The following is a 21,230-nucleotide window of genomic DNA, read 5'->3' as shown; positions in this document are numbered from 1 at the left end:
TTAGGATATGGAATGTAGTGGTTAATCCAGTCAAGGTCTTTGTTTAAACCTCTATTGGAGGTATCAAACTTGTAAATGAAATTAAGTTCTGTATCTTCCAATTCAAACTGGGTTTTGAAATTCACTTGTAATATTATTGTAACTTTGAGATCCATTAATGAGTACCTGGGCAAGTTAAAATGTTCCCCAACGGGTTTCTGTGTGTTACCTTTTCGAATATCTGATTTGTGTCCATTAAATGGTGACATTATCAGTGATAATTTTGTTTTCTTTCAGGTATTTGACAAAAATGTTAAATAGCTTAGGACCAAAAACTGATCCCTGCAGGCCCTCACTGGAAACAGACACACTCAATGAAATTTTCTTGTTGAGAGTGATCAGTTAGCAAGATTTTAATTTATTTAGTGTGTTCAATGTTGATTTTATATCATACTAGTATTTAATCAAAATGTCATGTAGTACTAAGTCAAAAGCCTTACAGAAGTCTGAGTGTACTATATCAGAAAAAGTTAGACATGACCCCATGTTGAGTTTCATTAATTACATTACTTGCCTTTAGTTCTTTATTAATTGAGTCTCATATCATCATCCTTTTCATTTTCTTGCCCAGGTTTGATGTCAGATTGACACACCTATAGTTACCTGGATTATCCTAGTTTACCCTTCTGAAGCTTTTCCAGGAAATCAAAAAGTATTGAAAACCAACATTAACAGTCAAAGAAGTCCCTTCAATAGATCTTTTAAAACACTTAGATGGGCAAGTTAGATGGACGTGCTGAGTAAAAAATGTATAACTTTAATAGTTTCTGTTTAATATTCTCCAGAGATATTAGGGGAAGGAAAAGAATGCTATCATTAAATGATGAGATTATGTCATCTTCTTTCCCCAAATACACAAATATCTCCTGATCACATCTGCCTTTTCTGCATTACTATTGATAATGCTATAATTTCCATCTTGTATCGTTGTTAGAATTCTTTTTGTTACTAATATATTTACAAAACACTTTCATATTCTTCTTAACTCTGCTGGCGATAGATTTCTCCTTCAGTTGTTGGCTTCCCTTAGCAGTTTTCTACAATTCTGAACTTCTGATTTATATTCATTATTATCATCTTCCTATTTATTCCCTTTTTAATTTTTTTACAGATGTTTTCACTTCCCCTCCAAATCAGTTTTTAATTAATTTAACATTAATTAATATCAATTAATTTAATTAATGTTAAAAGCTTTATAAAGATAATGATGATCAATTATTCTCTACAACCACTGAAAGTTAAGAAACAATGGGTACAATCTGAAGCAAGGGAAATTTAAATTAGATATTTTGAAAAACTTTCTTGCTATAAGGATAATTAAATACTACCCAAGGGAGTATTTAACTGCAGGTTGTATCTCCCTGGTCCCAAACCCAAGGAGGCAGTTTGCTGGACCAGGGTAGGTCGGCCCCTCTTGCCACCACGCTCCTGGCTGTGAGGATAGCCTTAGGGTGCTAAATTCCATTGTCTGAAGGCTGCTGAAGCTCCACTGTGCCACAGCTGCTGGGACTTTTCTGCCCTGGGCCACTGGGGCTCCACAGCCAGCCTGGGGCTGCTGAGCTCTGGGACTACTGGGGCTCCACAGCCAGCCCCTGGCCCACTGGGACTTTTTAGCTCTGGGGCAGCCCTGGAGCTGCTGGGACTCTGCTGCACCGAGGTGCTGGGACTCCATAGCCAGCTGCTCCCTGCCAGGGCTCACTGGTGCAAGGGCTGTTAGGTCCAGCAACATCTGGTCCAGAGAGTTTCAACCTGTATTCTTGTATTTAAAAACGTGATTTCAGGTTCTTACGAACAGATTGCACAGGCCTCTCAAGGACATTCAAGGTATAGATGGTCCTTCCTCAGCTTAGATGGCTGAAACAGATGGATCCTGGATGTCCCTTTCAATCTGTCATATGTATTATTCTACTTCTCCATTTGATCATGCTTGCTTTATACCACTGAAATCCCAAAGCACGCCATGAACACATAAAACATTTTTTTAAAATTTATAGAAATTCCCAGATAAAAGAGTTCACTATGCTGAAGATAAGGATGACAAAACATATCAATGACTTAAGATTTAAAATCTAACTGTATCAGATCATTCTAGTTATTTGTGCTCAGCTCCATAAATGTATTGTTATTTACTATTACTACTATGGCAGGTTATTTAATCTTTTCAAGAAAGACAGATGAATAACAACAACAACAATCTAACTTGAAGACTCGGAATTCATATCAGACTTAGAGGTAATTTTACATTTATTTTCGCAATCTGTCTGGGAAGAAGGAAAGGAAAGAAGGAAAACTTCCAAGAGGATCCTATTTTTTGTTTTATACTCAGACAAAACTCCCATTGATTTCTTCAGAATCCTGCTTAGAGAGAGGCTGAAACATCAGACCTATGTGTGATAATATCTTAATATGCTGCAAATGATATTAACAGGTCCGTGCTCATGTGTTAATTATATACTCTACCTTTTTTATTTTTACAGTGCTGAGACAAGTTATATCCTGAGTTACCATGAGATATATTATAGAATATCAGGCTTTGCCAACAGCGCAACTTCTTCTTCTTTTTCTTTTTCTTTTCTAACGATCTCACTCTGTTTCTGAGAAGACATTTGTCCACATCTTAAAACCACCATACAATTTAGCAGAATTGGCAGCTTCTGTTCAGCAAATGAGCAGGATTGAAATAGTAGGGGTCATGACTAATTTATATAGGAACAGCTGTGTGGGAAAATTAGTAATTATTATTGACTTGTCTCACTTAAAATCCATTTTTACAACATTAACTCATGGATATTTTCTATTTATGAGATAATATTGTACCATGCATTAAATACACAGTGAATCCAAATGATGAGGTACAGGCTATCCCAGAATATAGATTTTACTCTTATAAAAATACCACAGTAATCTTATGGTTGTAGCCAAATGGGAGTTTCAGCCTCCTCTGAAAACAGGAATTACATTTATAAAAATATGATTTGGTTTTTAGTACTTTGTTTTTGTATTCACTCCATCACTACTCATTTTGTATAAAACATATGTTTGGGCAGGATTAAAAAACACACAGTACTGTGTGACTTCCTGAAATATTCAGCTGGCTTCTTAGATTTGCATTCTATTCTTTGTAGATCAGTCTTGAATGTGGCAGAATGAAGAGGAACCGCATATACCTGATCTGTTGTTTATACTGAAAAACAATTGCTTTTATGTTTTGTTTATGTAATTCCCTGGGTTCCTCTCCTCCAGACACAAAGAAAAAAGTACTAACCATTTGGAGTCTCTGCCACTCATAGTCATGATGGGGCTCGGGTCAGAGGCTACAAAAGGATAGCAAAAGAATTGTGGACTCCATCATGCTTGTCATCCCCACTTTCTTTGTGAAAAGAGCACATGGAACTTGTGCAAGGGTTGGGGGTGAGGGAGGAACAAGTCAAGAGCTGGTCAGGAGGCTTTGGGAGTCAGCCCCAGAGGAGTGGCAGCTGACTTCACCCATGGCAATTTTTCTTAGAAGGAGAGAAATAGAAGTCCTCATGCACAGAGAAAATGGATCAATACCCTGTTTTAGAGAAGGAGGGGAAAAGCAGCTTGGCTGCAGAAAGTATGGTAGAAGCATGGGCAGGTGTGCCTCACTGAGACACACAGAATGACCCTTCCTGCAAAGAAGACACCTTATTTACTAAGCCATTTCCCAGCTGAATATAACAGTATGTCACAAAGTCCCAGTTTAGTCCTGGCTTCCTAGAGCCAACTAATACTCAGGGTTCTTCAGGTAGCTGAGACTGTCCCTCTCATGGGCTGAAGAGAACAAACTTTTGAGTAATCACAAACTGTTCCTGCTGCAATGTAAATACAATATTCAGCAGCTATTACAACATCATCTCATTTCTGTGCTCTTCTGACTGGCTACCATAAATCTTTTTGCTCTGAATGGATGCCCTTAAAAGTCTTCATCCATGTGCCCACAACAAATAACCACTTCAGCTTCAGAACAAATCTTATATGACTATTTATCTCAGGGTCTCCTTTTGTTCTCCTAGTGAAGGCTTAGTCCCCAGTCCTCCCAAATTATCTCCTTATTAATTTTTTAAATTACATTTAATGCCTGAGTGAGTGATCCAGTAGGGAGAGATGGCCAATACTCGAGGTAGCCCTATTCTGTTGTGGCTAAGTGGTTAAGGATTTCCGCATGTAGTAACTAATCAGAGTTCAGGATTTGCTTAATGATTAAATAACAAATTGATTATTGAGAAACAATTTTTCAAATAATCATAATATGAATAAGCCAGTATGTAAATTTCTGTACTCTGGCTGCCTCAACCAATCACAATAGATCAACAATAAGTGTCTTCATCTAGCTGGAGAACATGAATGTGAATAATAATGAGCATTGTTATTGAGAAAGAGTAATTATTATACAGGTCCTTTCATTTTGATTTGCTGACAGCTATTGTTAAGCACACTACAGAGTTTGCATAGCTGCAAAATTCATATAAAATACGTTACGTATCAGTAACTTTACAATATTCCTGCACTTCAGTTGGCTCAGAAAATTCCTTTTTGTACATTCCTGTGTGTTTTGTTTCCTAGTATGTAGGTGGCGCATAGTGGGAGTAAATTGTTTTTATTATTTTATCATTCAGATAAAATGTATCTAGGAAATTGTTAGACACAAATCAATAATTTTGAATTAGAGCTTGATTTTTACAGAAAATGTTATTGCTGTTTTTTATGATATAGCTGTTCTGCACTTCTTGCACAGCAAGAATCTAATACTATAATGTGTGTTCTTCAGAACACATTAAAATGACATTATACAATCAGGATGCCAATTATTATATGACTAAAGACTGGCTATCAAGCTACAAAAAGTCAGTAATTGTGCTGATATAAACATAATGTTTATATGTCTTGAAAAAATGAATCCCATTTTATTACTTACATATGGTTATTGACAAAACACTTAGGGATACATTTTCAAAGTGTTGTATGGGTTTTTAGCTGCATGATTCCCATTTAAGTCAATAAGAGTCACATAGTTAAAACCCCATGCAACATTTTGCAAAATTATCACAGAGTGGCTTTTTATTGCTTAGACACACAAAACATTTTATTCTTCAGTAGATCATCTATGTGGCAGAGTAGTTGCATTGGCTGTCAGCATTCTTATCAAAAGCATCTACTGGGTTCCATACGTGGTTGACAGAGGTTCTTTTTATATGCAGATTTCAAATAGTAATGAAATAATAACTTGCACTTCTATTGCTCATTTCATTGGAGTATCTCACAGTATGTTAGAGCCATTAGTTAATTATATTTCACATCAATCCTTCAGGCAGGTAAGTGTTAATGGGTAAATTGAGGTGCAAGCAATTTAGGTGGCTTGCCCCAGGGGACACAGTGAGCCAGTATGGCTACACTACAATGATGGTCAGTCTGCGAGACTCAGATCCTGGGTCAACAGACTTGGGCTTATGCTATGATGATAAAAATAGCTTTGTGTACACTGCAGCTCAGGCTGGAACTTGAACGCTAAAGCTTAGGTCAGTGAGTGGGCTACAGAACCAGAACTCAGCCCGAGCTGCAGTGTCTACACGACCATTGATTATGCCACAGCTCGAGCTGACCTGCTGCCCCCTCACTGTGTAGGTGTAGCTTGTAAATACCACAATAGACTTGCAGAGGTTGAGGTGTTAGTCCCTTGATCTAACTATTAAACAACATGCCTACCCATAAAGAAATAATATTCTGTAACATGTAATGCATAACAAATGTGAGAATTAATTGAAATGGCAGCAAAGTGATCTCTCTATAGTCTGTTGAGGTCTGATATTGCTTCTTTCCCCTGACTGACTAATTCCTTTAAAGGGCTGGTGGGAGAGAAATATTCTGTTTGCCAGGTTACATCCCTGATTAATAGATATTTGTTATTATTATCATGATTCCTACAGAATCATAAATGCTCAGTAGATAGTTGGACATTTCTCCTCTTATCCACGTAAACAGGAGCAGGAATGTTTAGCTCACATGACTGCTGGGGACATTTAGGGCCTGCACTGTGATTTGATTTTGACTGCAAGGACTGATGGAGTGCAAAGAAACTCTAACTATGTGTTCTTCTGAATAAAATGGCAGCTTTTACACACCCAATAATTGCCCTAAATTGAGTCAGTGGCATCACAACTTGCAATGGTTAAGCACAGCCCTATTCAGCAAAGACCTGATCCAAAGCCCAGCCCAGTAAAGTCAATGGAAAAAGTTCCCATTTATTACTTTAGGCTTTGGATGAAGCTCCAAAGCACTTAAGGCTAGATTATTTAGGTTCTTAACTAGGTATGTGAATGACTAGTCGACTAGTCGTCTATCCGATAAGCAAATGCTTATAGTCAACTAGTTAGTTGACTAGTTGTTTTTCCCTCCCACCCCCTTACTGTCTATCAGAAAGAGTTGGCGGAGGAAAGAGGAGAGAGTGCTTCAAAGCAGCTGCATCGTACAGAGCCTGGGGCTAGACCCCAGGCTCCATGTGTTGCTGCCGCTTTGAAATGCTGCATGCAGCCTGAGCCAGCTGGGTTCTGTCACTTTGAAACACTGCATGCAGCCTGGGGCCAGCTGGGGACTCCCTGCGGTATTTCAAAACAGCAGTGCAGTGTGGAACCTGGGTCAGATAGGGACTCCCACACTGACCCTGTGCTCCATGCGGCGCTGCTGCTTTGAAATGGTGCTTTGAAACTCAGAGTCCCCAGCTGACTCTGGGCTTCATGAGGCACTGCCACTTTGAAACACCGCGGGGAGCATCGGGCCAGTGTGAAGTCCCCTGTTGGCCCCGTGTTCCCCCCTGAACTTTCATCTTTGAAAGAGGCATCCTTATTGACTAATCGAATAGTCAATGCAAATTAGCCAATTAATCAAATTTTATGAGCCTATTTTTAACTCTCATTAAATTCAAAAGGATACTTAAATACACTTAAATACTTTTCTGTTGAACAGGGACCTTAATAAAATCCTTTTGAACAGGTTTCATTGTGTTACCAGATTTGCCCATTATTCTGGGGTAGTTTCATTTATTACTCTTATGAGGGAGGGAGAAGTTAATAATTCTATCAGTGTGCTGTTTGTGCTACTTGTGCTCTCATATGGAGCTATACTTCTCCCTGAGCTCTTCTGCAGGAACTATGTTCTCCAGGACTGGGTTCTTCCCACCCTAGAATCAAGGAACACATAGTCACTCACATCCACTAACAGAGCACATCTGATAGGACTGGTTAATCAGCACTAAAAAAGCTGACCCCTTATATATCTCTGGATTCAGTAGGCTGGTTGCACAGCAATGCCAAGCTGTGACCCTCATGCGCCTTTGGACTCAGTGGTTAGGTTTAACAGCACTTTAAGCTGCTACCTTCATATGCCCCCAGTTTCAGCACCTCTCTATCCCCACTTTCACACCACAACTATTCTGCTAATAGCCTACTTGATGAGCAAACCCCATAGGATTTTTGGGCGCTGCATAGATCTCTGGCTTAGGTACAAGAAGTGTTGTTGCAGAGCGAATGGGGAAGCCAAAACAACAGACCTCAGGGAGAGTGAGTGAAAGAAAGAGGAAAAGAGAGAGAAGCAATCAGCTTAACAATGAAAGTTATCTATTTCTAGATAATAACTATACAAGGGGAGCCACACAAACAAAACAGTTACTATATTAAATCTAACTTACCGGTAACTCTGATTACAAATGTTAAAGCCAGCAAACTAGAACTGATCACATAAGTAGGGTCAGGAAGCTATACCTAGAGAGAGATGGGGTTGGGTAGGAAGAGAAAGAGAGGGAGGGAGAAGAGAGATCTCACCACTCCATGAAGCGTAAACTGATTGGGATTCCCAGATGGTGATGGTAGCTGGGGGTCCAAAGTGCTGAAGACAGGCAAAGCAGAGCAGAACCCCCAACATGATCAGTCAGGAGATGATGATGTCTCAGTGGGACTGATTCAGACTTTAGATCCAGCCATCAGAATGCTTTTCTTAAGCAAGGGTAGAAGTTTTTGTAGAGACATAACAATGGTTCAAAGGGAACATTGTGCTTGTTTCTGGAAAAACAGATGGTTCAAGGGAGTACTCTAAAGTGGTTTTGTTTAGGCTAGACCATAGAAACTGATCATTCCTGCCTATGGGTGGTGCTCCTTAAGGGCATGTCTACACCGCAGCCTCATTTCGAAACAACTTGTGGTATTTCGAAATAAGTAGGTGAATGTCTACACAGCAAGCCTGTCACTTTGAAATAGCTATGAAATAACAGGCGTCTTATTCCGAATTCTGTAACCCTCATTTTACATGGAATAATGCCTATTTCAAAATAGTTATTTCAGAATAGGGCATGTGCAGATGGGGCACCTGAGGAATAAGTGGCCTCCAGGGATTCTGACAGCTGCCCTGGTAGCCACTCTGTCCACACTCATCAGAATTCTATCGCTCCTGTTCCCCTGCAGCCCTTAAAACTGCAGCCTCAGGGAAAATATTTTGTGGCACGACGTGAGCCCTTGTAGCACCATGCCACACAGCAGTGCCCAGCTCTGACTTCCTTGCCCAGGGGTGGAGGAGGCAGGCCCCATCCTGGACTGGTGCAGATATCCTGGATCTCATTGAGGTCTGGGGAGATGAAGAAAACTTCCAGGATCCCCACACCTGGTGCAGGAATGGCAACATCTTCAGCTGGATGGACGACAGCCTGGGTCAGTGGGGCCACGTGTGCACCCAGAAGCAGGTGCGCATTAAAGTAAAGGAGCTCAGGGAGGCCTATACCCAAGCCAGGGATCACAGCTTCCACTCAGGGGCAGCAGTCCAGACCTGTCCCTACTTTGACCAGCTCCCCTGCATCCTTGTTGTGGTCTCTGGGCTAGAGACACCCATTGTCATCTTGGCCTGTGGCCGAAAAGGAGCAAGAGGAAGAGGAGGAGGAGCAGGTCCAGGCCACTGACACCATGATACCTATCAGCCAGGAGCTCAGCCAGTCCCTGGAGCTGGTACCATGCTCCCAGGATGCTGCCCATGGATCAGACAGAGCTGGGGAAGGCCCATCAGGTGAGCTCCATTACCTTCCCTAGACACACATGGGGGGAAGCGGTGGGTGGTTTGGGGCTACTCACTCCTCACTTGGCCTTTTTGGCCTGGGGATCGTGCAGCAGCCTGTGCATGTGGGTGCACATAGAGTGCCAGTCTGAAGCAGGCAGCTGCAATGAGGCTGCCTCAGAGGGACCCTTGTGCTCCTGTTCACAGGGTTTCTGGAGAGGCCTGCTTTACTCCCGACTCCGTGGTGGGACACCCTCCCACCACAAGCCACCACTAAGAGGATGGGGTCATGGATACACACTCAGCAGTGCCTATGGCACATAGGCATGCCTGCACTCTCAGGGCGGCATCTGCTCCTGGGCAAGCACGGTGAGGCAGGGGACACTGAGCCCTTGTAAGAGGATCCTGCTGGGAGAGGAAGCAAGTGGAGGGGACCCACTTCCCTGGTAAGCGATTTCTGCTGCTAACATACCCCTCCCTCAGCACTCTCCCCCGCTCTCCTCCAGTGGACAGGGATAGAAGTCCTTCCCTGTGGAACACCACCATGACCAGACCCAGTATGTACGCAGCATGCAGGGAAGCCAAGCTGACCCGTTTCTCCCTTCCTGTCTGCAGGCTCCTGGTCTGGCCAGCAGCTTCCCATGCCTGTTCATCCCTGGGATGTGGGGGTGGTGAGGCTCCCCCTGGGGGATATCTGTGCCCTTGCAGAAAGGGTCCCACTGTGTAGCTTACAGATGGCCTTGCTCCAAGCACATCACCTTCATCTGTTCCGAGGCCTTTCAGTGTCGGCTGAGAAATAAGGGCTAGGCTTCATGCACCCTGTCTCCTGGGATGACTGCCCTTTTCTTGGTTCTCCACTGCTGAACCACTTCCTCTGTCCCGTCCCAAGTTCTTTCCCCAGTCCCTCCCCAGTTTTCGTTACTCCAAGAAACCTCAACAACATAGTTCTTTGTTCCAAACCAAAAAGTCTGCTTTATTGTATCGGCAGGGGAGGAGCGGGGGGGGGGGGGGGGGAGAAGGGAGGTCAGGGGTGAGGAGGGGTGAAGAAGGAAAGGCACACTGGGGCACTGAAGAGGCCCCTTGTGGAGAGGCACAGGGGAGAGTCTCACAGTTGCCCTTGTCTGAAATTCTCCCTTGGGGCCTCCTGGATGTGCGTAGTACCCTGATGGGCCTGCTGGATAGCAGCCGTGCGTGACTGCTCTAAAGCCATGGCAAGCTGCTCAGCCTCTGCCCCCCCACCTTGGTAGGAATATCTTCCCCTTAGTCTCACAACTATTGTAGAGGACCCAGCACACCACCCCCACCTGGGGGACATTCTGCTTGCTGAGGTCCAGGTGAGTGAGGAGGCAGAAGAACCTCCCTTTGAGATGTCCGAAGACGCCCTTCACCACAATGCGGGCCCTGCTGAGCCTGGCATTAAAACCGTTCCTTGGTGGGGTCCAGGTGTCCAGTGTAGGTCTTCATAAGCCAGGAGAGCAGAGAATAGGCTGCATCCCCCATGATGAACATCAATATGTCCTCATCCTTGATCCTTATGGTGTGGTGGGAGAAAAAAATGCCAGTGTGCAACTTTTGATGCAGCTGTGTAATATGCGGGCATCATGCACCTGCACATCCAACATTGATGTTTGTGAACCTGTCACAGTGGTCCACAACAGCCTGCAGAACCATGGAAAAGTTCCCCTTCCGTCTGAGAAAATTTGAGGCCCAGTGGTCGGGGGCCTGGATGGGGATATGGGTTTTGTCAATGCCCCCCCCCTGCAGTTGGGGAAGCCCATGGCGGCAAAGCCAGTGACAATGGAGTCCATGTCATCCAGGATGATGACCCTGCACAGCAGGATGGTGTTGATGGCCCTTGCCACATGGAGAAGAAGACAGGGAATTACAAGGTTGCCAGAGCCCTTGGGAGGTCCAACTCCCCTTCCCCCCACACACCAGGCCCAACCCTAACTAACCCCATCCCCTGGCATGGCTTTGTGAAGCCCTCCTGGGGAGGGAGCTTCTACCATCACCACCCCTTCCCAAGGGAATCCCATTGCAGCAATTCACCACTCTCCTAATAACATAGTAAGAGAGTCAGACCTGCATGACCCCGAACCTGACAGTTGATTTCCCCATGCCAAACTGGTTCCCAATGGAACAGTAACTCTCTAGCGTGGTAAGCTTCCAAATAGATATGGCCATGCACTTGGGCCTGGGGATGGTGAGTCTCTTGTGGATGTCCCATCACCTGAGTCCAGGGGCGAGCCACTCGCAGAGCTCCAGGAAGGTATCTATCTGCATGTGGAAATTCTGGAACCAGTGCTGGTTGTTCCACCTCTCCATGATGAGCCGGTCCCACCAGTTGGAACTGGTGTCCAGGCACCAGAAGTGGCAGTGCACGGAGGTAGGGAGGAGCTGTGCTGCCTGAGCAGCACATGGAAAGAGGTGAGGATGTGCCCCACAGGGAGCTGCAGATCCTGGTTCTGTAGTGCCAGGATGGCAGCATAAAGTCCAGGATCTGGAGATTCCTTTGCAGCAGATCCAGTTCCTTGGCAGAAGTGCTGTGGTGTCTGCAAGGGCAACCAGAGCATGCAGTGGAATGGGTTTGCTGTCTATCAACGAGGTAGGCAAAGGAGAGGCACCCGGGACACAGCTGTACAGGGGGTCCCTTTAGGCACAAGCCTCAGACAGCCTCATGCAGCAGCTACAGGAAGTGAGCGCTGTCCTGATGCCCTGTCCAATGTGCTTTGGGGAATGGGGTGTCTTAAATGCAATCCAATTAGTGTGGATGCTCTATTTTGAAATAGCTCTGCGCTATTGCAATGGGCATTTGCAGTGTAGATGAGCTATTTTGAAATAAGCTATTTCAGAGTTTTTATTCTAAAATAGCTTATTCTGAAATAATGCTGCTGTGTAGACATACCCTGAGAGAGCTTATAATGCAATTAGGCAGTTACAGTATTTTGGATGTCGATAGAGGAACTATTACTAAAATTGGTCTGATAATTACTGATTTGGGTGAGAGCAGCCATGGGTTCGTTATCATCCAGCGCAGAGATTTCTCACCAGGAAGTGCTTTTCTCTTTTTGGTATCCTATAGTTCAGTGCAGTTCTTGCCTTGGAAGTGCTGATCTCCATTCTGTATGCTAATGTAGATGGTTGGCTGTTCTATCTTTGATGTAGATGAGTCTAGGGGTATTTCTTTAATTCTATCACCCTTATCTGAAGAGGTTTAGGTGTGTCTTCCTCTGGCTTTTCATTGCTTTGATTTGGTTCATGCAGAGGCGTGTGTGTGTGTGTGTGTGTGTATGTGAGTGTGTGTGTGTTTTCTCCATGAGTATCACGCTCTGGTTCCCCAAGAACACAGAGCTGGTAGGCAACAATTGTACTCTTAGAATTGAACTGTTATATTGAAATGTTTTCCCTTGTTTCATTTTTTTAAGATTGTCATACCCTAAAGCAAGAATTGTTTTTTGCTAGTAGATTGTACCCTTGTGCCTTCATCGCTTATGTTTCAGTCTATATTGAGTGGATTATCCATTGTTAAATGATTGATAAAAATTGTTAAATAAGGCAAACACTATACATGCTGTAGTGTAATGAGGCCTATCAAGCAGGAGGAATACTTCTCATCATGATATTAAAATTAAATGTAGCATTTTTAAAATTCTTGACATAAATAAAGAAGGTATTTATCTGGATCAGTGCTTTTTCTATAAGCCCAATGTTCTGTATAAGTCACTGTGATACCATCTATTTTATTTTGAGGCAATACAGACAGTTTCCCTCCCTCAAGGATGTTTTCTGAACTTGTTATCATTAATCCAAACAATGTCCAGAATTTGTAATGCTTTTTCTATTTAGGAGTGTGACCACCGTTCAAGGTATCCCAGCTATGATGCCTTTTCAGAGTACAATAACTTGTGCTGAGTGTGGATATGCAGAGTAATATACAGCATTATTTTTGAAGATATCAGCAAGATCTAATTTCAAAGGTCAACATAAGTGCTGTACTCAGAGAACAGGAGAGCATACCCATCTTGTACAGCACAACACCCTCATTTGCAGATGCACTCTGGGTAATTACACAGGAAAATGTGTGTTATGAAGATAATTAAGGCTGGGAAAAAAGGATAATTGCACTTGTAAAATTAATATTTCTACTAATAAGTCTTTCAACAGACTTAAGGCAGCATTTGGTTGACCAGCTGCTACTGGTAAATCCTGGCCTTTGTAATGTATTTAAATAAATGAAGCAATCCCTTAAAGCTCATAAGGCACATCTAGACTACGTTTTACTTTTGAAAGAAGATATGCAAATTCAGAGGGAATTTGCATATCTTCTTCCAATCACTTTTTTGAATGAGTTTTTTTCAAAAAAGCCAGCAGTCTAGATGTGGTTTTTTTGGAAAAAAAAAAAACAAACAAAAAAACCCAACCAACCAAAAAAAAAAACCCACCCCTTTTTTCGAAAGAACTTGTAATCCTGGATTTTTGAGGAAGAAGGTTCTTTAAAAAAAAAGTTTTTTTTTTTCAAAAGACCCTCATCTAGACTGCTTGCTTTCTTGAAAAAAACTCTTTCAACTAAGCGATCAGAAGAAGATATGCAAATTCCCACTGAATTTGCATAGCTTCTTTCTAAAGTAAAACGTAGTCTAGACATGCCCATATTGAATGAGACTCATCCTAGAAGTCATGTCATGTCCCCCTTAGCTGGAAGGCTCCCATCTTTTGTTCATGGTCCAGCAGGCTCAGTCGTATAGTGCTTTTGCTCTTGTTTTTCTTCATTTTCTTAAGTGTTACTCTGACCTTTCTTTTGGTTTGTACATACATACAATTGTGTATTTTAATGCACATGCTGTTTTCTGCTTCATGTGCTAACTATGCTTCACATGATTGACTTTGTAGGTAACCTTCTCATGGACTTGGGTCGAATGGATCTCAAGTAGGATAAATGTGTGTTGGCTTCCTTCCATCAGTTTCAGGGACTTTCAGTGTATTTTTATAGTTTGGCATATGAAAAAAACCTAACAATACATATTTGGTAGCAACAATTGAATCAGAATAAACATTTATAAATATATTTTATGTATAGTCTGGTAAAATTTAATGTTTCCTAAGAAAATTACTAAAATATTTTTCTTTTATTCATATTAAAAGGATGATTTTCCTTATTCTAGGCATAAAAATGAAATATCCTCTATTTTTTCCTGGGAGAATATAAAGCTTTTTTCTTATATATTCAATATCATTTCTGTGACAATAATAAATTTATTTTTATGGTATGGGGCCTCTTATACTTCAGACACCTTAGGGCCTCACTATGTCATAATCCAACACGGATGGCTCTGTACAGGTGTATGTTCATAATACGCTAGTGTTTTCCGAAGTACTGGATGATATCACAGGCCAAAAAGCTGCAGGTTATGTTAAATGGCAGGCAATGTTTCTGTTGGTTTATGGACAGCAATCTTTAGTTCTGCTACTGTGATCCAAAGTACTTATTGTCAATAGAGCGGGCAGAGGAATAAGAGCCATGCAGTTTGATTAAGCCAATGGTCCACAAACTGTTGGGGGTACCCTTCTACAGTGATGTGGAGGAGTTCAAAGTGGGATGCATGGCAGGGTATGATGAGGGAGTGCCATCCAGCCCTGCTCTGCCCCATGCCACAGATATGCTCTGCTCCCACTTTGACCTCGCATCCAAGTTCCAGCTGCAGTTCCACTCTCTCACCTGCTCCATCTCCAGCCCAGTTTAGGCTCCATTCTTCCCCCTGCTCTATCTCAACCCAACTCTGCCCTTATTCCCTCTGTAACTTCAGGCCAGCTCTGCCCTAGCCCCAGCTTCTCTCCCAACTCCAGTTCTGCCCCTAACTCTGTCTTCTGTCCAGGATCCTCTGCTGAGTCAACTGTGCTGTAATGTAGGGAGTCATGGACAGATTCCATTACTGGTAAGGAGAGGCATGGCAGGAAAAATTTGGGCAGCACTTGATTAAGTGGTTGATTAGTAGACAACCAGGACAAACAATAATGACTGTTTCAAAGTGTTAATTCTTGTCCTTCCTACCTCTGAGACAACAGTTCTCCTATAATGATACAAACTTCTCTCCGCTCAGTAATACAGGCTATCCAAACAATGTTCAAACCTCTGTTTCTGCAGATTTAAAGATATTTCTCAGAGTTATGCAACATTAAAATGAGTGAATCTTATTGTGGTCACTGGTTTTACACAACACAAACTTTTGAAAAGAACTGTGGAGCTGCCCTTCCCTAACATCTATATTTTATGTTGTTTATGAACATGTGAGCCAAAGTACCTCTTTATTCTGTTGATATAATTTGTTACATTTATGTAAAAAGGTGTTGGCATTAGCTATGAAGTATGAATGTGTATCAGTGCAGTCTTGATTTTGGATTAAACGTTAGATGTTTTTTCTTCTCATGAAAGGTGCCAGATTGACATCACAGGAAATTAATTGAAGTCTTTTCTTGTTTCACAGAACAGGCGCCTATCCTGATAGCAGAGAAACTAAACCATTTTCATCTTCAGAGAAGTTCTGAGTCAATCCAGCCAATAAGGGTATCAGTGAGAGTGATTTTCTGTTTTGATCTAATATTGTTCTTGAAACTTTTAAAAATGTTTTTAGATGATTGTTTTAATAATATATGCCTTGGTGTGTTCACATGTATCCTTTGCACAAGATTTATATATAGTGAGAGATATCATTTTTAATGTTTTGAGACAAATTATCTGACCATAGACCCAAGAAATCTTGCAAAGTACAGTGTATATGTGCCCAGAGTATCTGTGGATAGTTTTTGTAAGGTATACCAAAGTTATGATCTTTGAAATATTGCAGCCTCAGAATCATATGATTCCTATCACACAGTGCCCTGGCAAAGTACCCTTGCAAAGGAAGTAGATAGGCTATCATTCCTATTAAAATCAGGGATGTAAATGACAATGATAATTGCAGAAAATAACACTAGTTCTCATCATGGGCTGTGTTGGAACCTCTTTGCCCTGTTCCCCCCCATGCTGAAACTCCAAAGCAGAAGGGTCTACCCAGTGCAATGCAGCACTGACGTAATGGCTCTTTTGCTCCTGCCCATGCCCCTGGGCTTCATAAAAGGTGTGACTGTTGCAAAGGGTATATGGTCATGGCTTTGCTGCATAGTGGTAGCCACAGCTGTTTGATTGGCCACATGGGACCTTTGATAGCTATTGTATCACTGTTCAGGGTGCTCTGATTCTGCATAGTGACTCTAAATGTGTGGGGCTTATTGCTACTTATTGCCCTGCTCACCCTGCCTGTGTTGCACAGGGTGGTTCTTAGTTGCTGCCAAGGATAAAGACCAGCATCTTCTGCTCCAGGCCCCATAAATAAGGCCACTAATAATGGGCTTACAAATTGTTATACAGATTTTCACTTCGCTCAAGCAAAAGAGACTTTGAAATAAAATCCAACAGGTTTTTCTAGTTGATTTTTATTTAATGGAGGCCCTTTGTAGAGGGCCTCAGGGCAGGCTAGCTCTAGCTATTTATCTTTATACTGGGTAGTTTATATATTTTAAGAAAATGAAAAATGGTAGCTTTAAAAAAACTCATTATGGTAATTGATTATTACAGAAAAACCTTGGAAACTTTATGAATGAGAGCCATAGTCTCAGAATGCCTTAGCTTTAAACCAGACCTGTAAATAGAAGAATCCATAAGCATTTATCACATTAAGAGAAGCTTGGTCAGTAATTTCAGAAGAAAATTCTGGAATCACTGTGATGTCCTATGTTAAAATGGTGCACTGTAGTGTCTTTCCCTTACCATAGGAAGATTATTAATTTACTCAATTGAGTGGAGGACCACCTACATTGTTATAAACTGTTTAATAAGTAGTGCTGGACCATTTCTCTGGGAAGGGTGACTGTGAATCTTAAACTGGAGAGTCACCAAGAGTGAGAGTCAGGAAGTTATTATTTATCAGACTCGAATTCTGGAATTCATTCCAGGGCTTGAGTTATCTCCTGTCCTGCTAGCTCTGCTGCTTACTTTCTCAGCCTGTCTCCAACCTTGAGTTCTTAGCCTTGAAACATGTGTTGCCATTTTATCCCCTATGATTCAGATGTGGCTTATCCTCTCTCTTTCCTGACAGACTGCAACCTTAGCTCTCTGGGCAAATCAGTGCTCTTGCCTAACACCAGCCCTTTTTCTAATTTGATATTTATTTGATATTTATATTTATTTATTAGAAGATCTACTTGGCATTGCTTGGGCCCTTAACTCAATTAATTTTTGTTTTTCTTCATTTAAATCATTTCTCTGGGGTGGGGCTGGGAACAAGGGGTTCAGAATTCAGGCTGCCCCAGGGAGAGAGGTCAGCCCCAGTCCTCTCACCGCAGCTGCTTGGGGCCAGGTGAGAAGTGCCTCTGTATGGCCACTGCAGCTGCAGCAGGCATAGCCAGGGGAGAAGTGCATGTCCGCTGGTTAGGGAACAGACAGACACACAAACAAACTCTCTCAAATATATAGTAAATAGCTCCCCCTTTCTCTACCTCTGCCCCCTGCTGACCCAATGGGGTTATAACTGTGCCAGTCCTCATCTCTGCCCATCTCTGGCCCCTTGCTGCTCCCTTATTGTCATTATACAGTATAACTGTCTCTGCTCTCCATCCCATATCCCCTGCTGCCCCCATGTGGTCATTATATAGCACAGCCCTCTCTTTCTGTTTTATGAGAAACAATCACATTCTAGGCACATTCTATTTTCCTGGCACAATCAAACCCTGACCTTACTTTAAGTTAGGAGAAGAGGAAGCTGCATACCAAATTTGGTGGTGCAAACTCTTACCATTTAGGAGGAGTTCTTGAACAAACAAACAGACAGACAAACTCTCTCATAAATATCGTAGATATAAAAAACCACCACAGCTTGGAGATTTTGATATAAAACCTGCGTTAAATTATGGTTAATTTCACTATATGTGGTTCATTTGCCTAATAAAAGCCCCAAACATTAAAATCAATGGAAATCATAAATGAATGGTACATAGGGAATGCTGACAGCAATAGATGCACCACCATCTGGAACACAGAGGAGAACATGGCTGCTGTGCAATCTTTTAGCATCATGCAGCATATGCTCCCCCACCCAGCATCCTGCTTCCTTTGGAGAGGCTATGGCTAGCCTCTAACGGTACTGCCAATATTTATTCAACTAGAAATGAGCCTCAAAGAAACCCAACATCACGCCACCTGCCAACTATGGGAAAGTTCTGATCTGAATCCAAGCTTCATGGCTGATCCCTGTTTTGTAAAGGGTTGAATGAAAACTTTGTGTCTGAACACCCTGGCCCCTGAAAAATGGGATCTTGATCTAGAGCTGAATTTCATGGCTCAGTTTCATTTCTAGTCTAAACAAGGGCTTGCATTTCGTTTTCTCAGCAGGTTTAAATAGAAGCGGAAGCTTGATTGTCTGGGGCTAAACTGTTACCAAACACAAAAAGCAGAGCTACTTGCAAAGGGGGTACAAAAAAGAGTCTCATACTAATGGGGCATGTAACGGTGAAACTTTTGTTTGCAGATGCAGAACATTACAGAAGAGGTATGCACAGTGGTTTGTCATGGAGCCTTTCTGGACTGTCTTCTTTTTTCTTAATTTTAAGAATGTTTCACTGAGCCAGTTCTTGTGATTTTAGCGTGAGCCTCATGATGTTTGGTGTTTTTTCTTAAAGCTCTAACTCCAGAGTCATCAATGCCAGAGAATTTCAGCTTTCATTATTGCATTTTAGTCTAGTATTTATGCTTCCAGTGAAGATATGTGAAAATGATAAATGAAAACTTTAATATGAATATTAAAGGTTGAGAAAATCAAAGGTAAATAAAGGAACTCAAAATATCTTTTTAAAGCCAAAGTCATGATTTTAAGGGGCTTGTTTTACGATTTTTGAGCTGATAGGGTGGACACAACTGCTGTTTCCTATTACTTTGAATTAATGTTATTGTCATCACTTCACTGCCAGAATTATTTACTTTCCATACACAATCTATAACGTTTTAGCATGAACATTTATTATAGATGAAGAGTAAACAACAAAACAGGAGTCTCCATGAAACAATTTATGTCTCCTCTAGACACAGACTAGTAACAGTTAGGGGATGTCTGCATTGCAATCAGAGGTGTGACTGCAGGTCAGGTCAGCATACCTGACAGCCTTGGGCCTTTTGGGGTGCCACCTAAGGAGCAAGGTCACTGAATCATCCTAACCTGCCAGCCTGGGTCCTTCCTTACCCCTCAGAAGCCTCTTCCAGACAAAGCATACAGACAGGGTTATATCCAGCTGCAGAGAGAGAAAAAGATCGGCCCTGGAAAGATTTGGTTTTAAGGGTTTGCTCCAGCACTCTGTTGTCCACTCCCATTAAAAGGTATAAACCTAAAGGTTTTATGAAAATTGCCTTTTCCCTCAATGTAGAGGAAGATATGCACAACTTCTTGCTCCCTCATAAGAAATTACACAAACTGGATTATATTATAAACAAGAAATAAGTGTATTAACTTGAGAAGGTAGATAATAAGCAAATAAAACAAAGCACACAAACTAAGCCTGATTCACTGAAGAAATTGGTTACAAATGTAATATATCGTCTTAGAGATAGTCTTAGATAGATTCCTTCACAAGCCAGATACCTTTCCAGCCTGGTTCAAAGCAGTTCTTCTCCCTTGTCCCATCCTCCTCTCCATTCCAATCCTTTTATTTCCAAGCATTGTCAAGTAATTCCCCAAGTAGGGAAGGGGAGAATAAATAAACTGAAGATTATTTTCCTCCCCCATGTTATAACAGATTTCCATAAGGCAGGAATCCTTTTTTGGACTCCCCCACCTCCCAATAGAAAAGTTCAGCAGTCCAAAATGGAGTTTAGTATCAGGTGACCCAGTTACCTGACTCTATAGTATAACAGTGTCCATGAGTCAGGGACAGTGTCTCCTAATCTTTTCACAGTCCATTGTCCTCGCTGATGGGCCATCATCCCTATCTGGCTTTTCCATTTTTATACCTGAAAGAGTAGCATTGGGTATCACCCAAAGTATCATAGTTAAAATACAGAGACAGTCAATGCTTCTAATTTCAAATACAAAAAAAGAGAGATGTATACAAATAGGATAACTGAAGTCAGTAAATCATAAGCTTTCCAAGGATACCTTTCATCAAGTACATCTCAGTTATGTCATATTTATAAGCACATTTTCTGAAACAGTATGGAGTGTAATGCCACAAGTCTTATATTAGCATTAATTTAATTAGCATGATTAAAAATAGAAATGTAGAAGCAGTAGCCCAAGCTTCAGCATGGGCTAACAACAGGATTATGTACTGACAGTTCCAGACATGCTGGTAGAGTCCATACTGAATAGGATGATCTCTTGTGCATCCCTACAAACAGGATATTCTAGTACTTCCAAGAATGGCATGGACCCTTTGGCTCCTGCATGGCCCCATCCCTGGCATCTCTCATGGGAGGTCATGCCACAGGGGGACAGTATTTTGAAGAACATGCTGCCCAACTACTGAGATTTTGAATGAATGTTGTGTGTGAGGTCACACCAGCACAGGTACTGTGGAGTCCTCCTCAAAATGAAATCCATGTCCACTACCAGACAAAGCCACATTTTGTGTTGTCTCAGTACCAGATGGGGGACAAACTTTAGAAAAGTGGGACTGTCTGGATTACAGTTGGATGAATGGACTGTCTAATGCTGAAGCTTATGTTGCTGCATCTTCACTGCCATTTTTAAGCTGTGCAAGAAAGATTAAAGCAAGTCTAGGTTTGTCTCTATGAGCTGCAATCCATCTTCAGTTGCAATGTAGAAATAACCTAACATAGATACCTAAACAACATCTAGCTACATGTTTTGTTGCCATAAATATTCTCTTTTACTAAGCTTGCTTCAGTTTGCAAACCACCTCTTTAAATATAAAATAAAACTCATTGTTCTCTTTGGTAACTTTAGTTTTTTTTGTAGAAAACTCCTTGATTCAAATATTGTGCTCACAAAGATTTGTTACTTGACTCCTTGACATATCCAATAAAACTGAATTATATCTGTTAATAGCAGAGGAGATATTTCATGCTCTTTGTGCTCTTTCATAATGGAGCATTTCAA

At 41.8% G+C, this 21,230-nt stretch overlaps 1 long non-coding RNA gene across 1 annotated transcript in view; it reads left to right on the top strand.

The window, feature by feature from the left end:
• Positions 1-21,230, top strand: part of LOC112545695 (uncharacterized) — an 82,501-nt gene that overhangs the window by 17,104 nt on the left and 44,167 nt on the right. Inside the window, exon 3 of the long non-coding RNA XR_003089241.2 lies at positions 15,573-15,652. This is a non-coding gene — a long non-coding RNA (uncharacterized LOC112545695). The remainder of the gene's footprint in view (positions 1-15,572; positions 15,653-21,230) is intronic.

This window comes from Pelodiscus sinensis, chromosome 1 (assembly GCF_049634645.1).
Source record: "Pelodiscus sinensis isolate JC-2024 chromosome 1, ASM4963464v1, whole genome shotgun sequence".
NCBI lineage: Eukaryota > Metazoa > Chordata > Testudines > Trionychidae > Pelodiscus > Pelodiscus sinensis.
Note: the sequence above shows the minus strand (reverse complement) of the source record. Positions and strands in the feature narration are given on the sequence as shown.